Below are 6,033 nucleotides of genomic sequence, written 5' to 3'. Positions count from 1 at the left end.
AAGGGACCTCAAGAGGTCATCTTGTCCAACCCTACACTCTGAGGCAGGGCGATGTATACCTTTAATAAACTTTCATTTTGATTATATTAAAATATTAAATATTCATATAATAGAAATAATATAAATGATACAGTAGAAACAAGATATTTCTACCACACTGAAAGATGTTTCAACATTATTAAAACAAACGGTTTGATAATGAAATTTAACAAGAAATTATTTTTGTCATTTTTCCTATTCCCACAACTGTTTCAGTTTTGACAAAACTTGCATTTTTTTTTTAAATGGAAAACTTCTGTCAGTAGTTTTCTGATCAGCTCCAGAAAATATCTACTTAAAGAGTCAAGTTTCCAGTTTGTTTGTTTTAAAAGCAGGAAATGTTAAGTTATGTCAGACACCCGGGAACACAAAATGCAATAATGTACAGATGCATTCATCTATCTGCCAAAGACATGGTGGTGGAAGCCCTAAAAGGCTGGTAGTATTAGAGCCAGAGTACCAGGGAGTGAAATAACTTCAATGTTTATCTTCATTAAGGAGGTAATCCAACTTCCACTAAAGTGAATGGGATTCTTTCCATTCTCAGTGTGTGATGATCAGGCACTAGATGATCATGAATGAGACAGGATACTGGCAAATTGAAATTCTGAGGCTAAAAGGGAAGAAAGGAGCAAAGTTATTACAAGTATTCCTTCCTGAAGCAGGGAAATCATCTTTGAGTCTTTGAATTTTGCCCAATAATTCAACAAAGTTTGCTCCTGAAAGATGCCATGCTACAAATAATCCATCACTGGAGTGAGGTCTGATACTATGAAATGTGGGTCATGTTGTTGTTTGAACAGTGAGTGTGTATACATTTCTCTGTAATCCTTAGGTCTGAAAAGCTAAAATTTGTCATCTCCAGTGGTAAATGCAGTGCTGTCAGGAGCCTGAGCTATCTTCGTGTCAGGTAATCTTAGAATCTGTTAGTAGTTTAATTATACAAGAGCATTAGGATAGCCTGATATTATTGACTAGGCATATTTGATCTGTAATTTAGCTCATTGGGCTGATTTTTAAGTAAGTTTTAGGTAGTGTACAAGTATATATATCTATATGCAGTCTCTATATTTTTCTCTTTTCTTCAGTATATCCATCTGTCAATTTGTGGGATTGTTATTTAATAATATTGTTGTTTTAAACAGAACCATAAATAATGCGTAAGTAACAGAACACTTAAATAATAAATAGAAATAATTTAAATAGAAGCATAAATTAACACTTTTTTTTCATAAAGGACAAGTGACCTTTCTCTAACACTCAGGTTCAACCTATTTAACATAGATTTTGGTTAAATTTCAGCAAAATACTTCAAACGATTCTGAATTATTTGTGTAAAGTTAAGAAACGTATGCACGGTTGAAAAACCATAACTTAAAAATCATAACTTAAATCATAACTTAAAAATGCCTTCATTTTTTTTGCTCCAACCTTGGCTTATATAGATCTTCTGATTGTTCTTATAAATCTCAGTGCATCTAAGAAAAAGCCAAATTTGAAGAAAGTTGATTCAGCCATTTTAAAATTACAAGTAATTAAGTATTTTCACATATGTGCATGTGGCCCAGAGATTTTTGCAAAGAATCCCAGACAATGTATGCAGTGTTCTGCTATTAAAATAATCCACAAGAAAAAAGTCAATTATAACTTTATGTTCCCCTTAAAACCGGTCCTATCGGATTGCTGGATAGTAAAGGTTACAGTTTTGGATCACATATTAAAATGACAAGTATTATGGGCAAAATTGTATGTGGTGCTCACCAGCTCACAGGGTCAGACCCTATTAATAAAAAAAAACAAAAACAAAACCAGAAACTTTACAAAATCAGAACATAAATACAACTGTTGACCTCTCATCAGTTAGTTAGTAGACCTCTTCATCTAGGAATGTTAGGTCCAGCTGAGTGGGTACAAAGTGTTAACCACTGAAAGTGGCACTTACTCTGCTGGGTATCAGAAACTGCAGTGAGCAATATTGATTCACATATACTATCATCTCTGAAGGAAAAGATGGATTTGCATCTGTTTTTGCTGGTGAAATTTATCTATAGAGCTTAGTTTCCCACAAGCCCCTCTCTTAGTTCATATTAGAGCTTCTGGGCTTATTTCTAAAAGGTGGCAAATTTAGAAAAGCCATTTTAAATGAGATGTGTTATTCTTTCAGATACTGAGTTAAAGCACTTTATAAGCTGCATTAGATAATTTGACATTGCTGCTGGCTAGTGTTTAAAATCAACTATGGCATAATGAAACAAATGCAATATGTATTCATTCTACTGATTTATGTGAGTGAAATATATTCTGTTCAATTGTACTAGGAATATGGTGACTGGAGGATTCCATAGATATTGTTGAACATATTGGCACCATTACTTTGGTGAGAGCTACATTATTTTGTGAAAGAAGTCATGCACAATGAACTCCATGTAGACTTTGGAAGTCAATATTTTAGAAACAAATGGCTTGCCCACAGAGTCAGACAGGTTTGAAACATGATTTTTTGCAAGTTAAATACCTCGTTTCCTTCTTTTAAGAGTCCTTTTGTTGAAGCATCAGGAGTTGATTAAACTTTACTGCTGCATTTTAAACTGAAAAATGTTTTTTTCCCCTCAGCAGGCATGATTCCATTTACATGTACTTACCATGTTACCATTCCTAATGGTTAGAAAAAAAAAGATTTTGCCTTTTTAGAAGTAATTTTGCTGTGTTATGGAGATAACAAACTACTGATTTTATTCATACACTGTATTAATCAAATATCTGAAGGAAAGAGTAATAAATGCATTGAAATGCACCTTAGAAATTGTTCATAAGAGCTAGGAAATGCATACCTAAATAAATGCTAATCAGTTTTCTGATTAGCAGGTAGTACTTTTCAAATGTAAATGTATTTTTTGTGGGTACAGCAAATGTGCAGCTGTTTTTGCAGTCAATCACATTGCAACCTCTGTTTTCAGTGTGGCTGTATATGTTAAGACTATATAAATGGCCAGTGTGTTTGACTCAATAGCAACCTCTGTCATCAGACTTCCTATGGTAGAGGTCTCCACACATACCTTATATCAATTGCCTTACAAGCACACAAGACACAAAGATGGTTTGAAGACTGGGAAAATGCAACCTAGAGTAAGGTTTGAGCAGGTAAGATTCATATACAGAAATAGTCCTAGTCCAAACACAGAATGTGCAATTCACATATAGTTCAATGATACTATGTAGTTGCAAGAAACCTCATATTGGTAAAATATAATGAAATGATGCAACTATGGTATTCTATTGATTCCCATTATTTACAGGATTCACTTTATAGACAAGGACTAAAATTCACTTCAGAGTAAATATGGTCTTCTACCCACCAGATTGTGTAGGCTTTGCTGGCATACTACAATGTTGTGTTGTACCAGGCACCTCTGCCCTGTGAAATATAGTATCATCCATCAGATCTTTAATGACATTATTTTCAGTTTTTAAAATATGTTATTTAAGATGCATTTTGTTTAAAACTAGTATTATAGGTAGAAATTTTCAACTGAAAACAGACTGACTTCCTGGCTTTCCTGTACCTTGTCATTCCTAGGAAGTCCCAGCCTGCTGGCCCACAAATTACTCCTGGGTGAATTCTGTGCCACAGCGCATGTGCAGAATTTATGTCCCCTGCAGATTTTTTTTACTTCTTTGCAGAAAAATGAAATTCTGATGGGGAAGCAAAGGTAAGCCATAAGAGCAGTCACGTGACCCACCCCACCAGTATGTTTCTGGTGCCCAGGGCAGCCAGCAGAGAAGTAAATCACTGTGGGGTGCAGGCAGGACTGGGGAGGACTCTGCTGGTGGCTCCTCTCCTGCGCCAGGCTCAGCTGCTAGTTCTGGCTGGGCAGGATGGGACTTCCTTTTTCCCTGCATGGCATCTGGGGATGTGTCAGACACACCCCCAGATTTCTCCTCTGGCAGTAGGAAGCACTGCAAACTCCCTCCCCCTTGCCCTGCTTTTCTTGCACCGATCACTCCTCAGCTGCAGGGGGAGGGATTACTGTATAGGGAGCTGGTCCCCCATCTGTCCAGCCCCCATGAATCCAAATCCCCTCATACACAGACCCTCCTGCCAAGACTCAACCGTCTGCACCCAGAACCCACCCTGATGATCCCCAATCCCCTTGTACCTGGACCACCCCAATGAGCCACCTGCACCCAGATCCCCACCCTACCAAGTCCCAACCAGATGCACCTGGATCCCCACCCCACTGAGCCCCACTACCCCAGCATCTGGACCCTCCACTGAGCACCGCACACCCAGACCCCTCTTCTGAGCTCTATCCCTCATACACCCAGACACCCCTTCTGAGCCCAGCCATCTTCACCTGGACCCCTATGCAGAGTCCTATTACCATTTCACCCAGAACCCTTCAACAAGCCCTGTGCATCCAGATCCCCCCCCCCATACCTAGATCCCCCACTGAGCCACACACACCCAGATTGCCCTACACAGAACCCTCTCAATCCACATCCCTATCCCCGACAATAAGCCCCTCCACACTTGGATCCTGCTTTGCTGAGCCTGCCTGCCCACAACTGGCACACCGGGCACAGAGGGGCAGGGCCCTGGGGTGTTTCTGGGACAGGCCTGGTCCTTGCGTTGTGTCAGGGTTGGGTGCAGCCTCACTGCTGAGTCCATGTCCCAGGGGAGCTGCACAGTGATCTCCCGCCTCTGTGCAGCCAGTGGCCTGTGCTCCCCAAGGCCATGCTGGAACCTCCACATTTACTTAACAAATACAATTTGCAGAATTTTAAAATATTTTGTGCAGAATTTTTATTTTTTTGGTGCAGAATTTCCTCAGGAGTAACAAATGCCCACACAAAACAAAAGAAAGGAATTGAACCCCATATATTGGGGGGAGGGATAGCTCAGTGGTTTAAGCATTGGCCTGCTAAACCCAGGGTTATGAGCTCAATCCTTGAGGGAGGGATCTGGGGCAAAATCAGTACTTGGTCCTCCTAGTGAAGGCAGGGGGCTGGACTCAATGACCTTTCAAGGTCCCTTCCAGTTCTAGGAGATGGGATATCTCCATTATTCTTTTTATTTAGCTGTAGCTTGTATCAGTGCCCGCACTATGTCATCCATTATGGTGAAAAAAAATAAACCCTCTCCCTTTTTTTTTTTTGTTTTTTTTTTTTTTAAATCACTCTCCTTCTTCCGCCGCGCTGTGCACCCCAAGATCCTATTCTTGACACCAGTGTGACAAAGTTCCTCCTCTATCTTGGTGGGTTCTGCACTTATTGGCGGATTTTCCTGCCTCAGAGATTCACCATGTGGGTTGGGGAACAGCCCAGAGACCTTCCCCTCTGGAAGAACCCACAGTCCAGGTGAATTGGGAGGTTTGGGGGGAACCCAGGCCCGCCCTCTACTCCGGGTTCCAGCCCAGGTCCCTGTGGACTACAGCTGTCTATAGTGCCTTCTGTAACAGTTGCATGACAGCTACAACTCCCTGGGCTACTTCCCCATGGCATCCTCCAAACACCTTCCTTATTCTCACCACAGGACTTTCCTCCTGGTGTCTGATAATGCTTGTGCTCCTCAGTCCTCCAGCAGTACACTCTCAGCTCCTTGCACCTCTTGCTCCCAGCTCCTCACACTCACACCACAAACTGAAGTGAGCTCCTTTTAAAACCCAGGTGCCCTGGTTAGCCTGCCTTAATTGATTCTAGCAGCTCCTTCTTAATTGGCGCCAGGTGTCCTAATTAGCCTGCCTGCCTTAACTGGTTCTAGCAGGTTCCTGATTACTCTAGTGCAGCCCCTTCTCTGGTCACTCAGGGAACAGAAAAGTACTCATCCAGGACCAGTATATTTGCCCTCTACCAGATTCCTGTACCCCACTGGTCTGGGTCTGTCACAGCCAACAGAACATAACTAAGCTGGCATATGGCCACAGCACTGGAATTAATGTCCCTTTTCTGGTGGAAAATCACACAGCATTAATGTTCTTATGAAGTAAAAAGCAA

At 41.0% G+C, this 6,033-nt stretch overlaps 1 long non-coding RNA gene across 1 annotated transcript; it reads right to left on the bottom strand.

Moving 5' to 3' along the window:
* Positions 1 to 398: 398 nt before the first annotated feature.
* On the bottom strand, positions 399 to 5,664 carry LOC135984139 (uncharacterized). The gene is made up of 3 exons (XR_010602046.1): positions 5,568 to 5,664; positions 3,396 to 3,454; positions 399 to 652 (listed from the first exon to the last, which is right to left on the bottom strand). It is a non-coding gene; the product is annotated as an uncharacterized LOC135984139 (long non-coding RNA).
* Between the last annotated feature and the right edge of the window lie 369 nt (positions 5,665 to 6,033).

This window comes from Chrysemys picta, chromosome 5 (genome assembly GCF_011386835.1).
Source record: "Chrysemys picta bellii isolate R12L10 chromosome 5, ASM1138683v2, whole genome shotgun sequence".
NCBI lineage: Eukaryota > Metazoa > Chordata > Testudines > Emydidae > Chrysemys > Chrysemys picta.
This window is presented reverse-complemented; position numbering and strand designations above follow the sequence as displayed.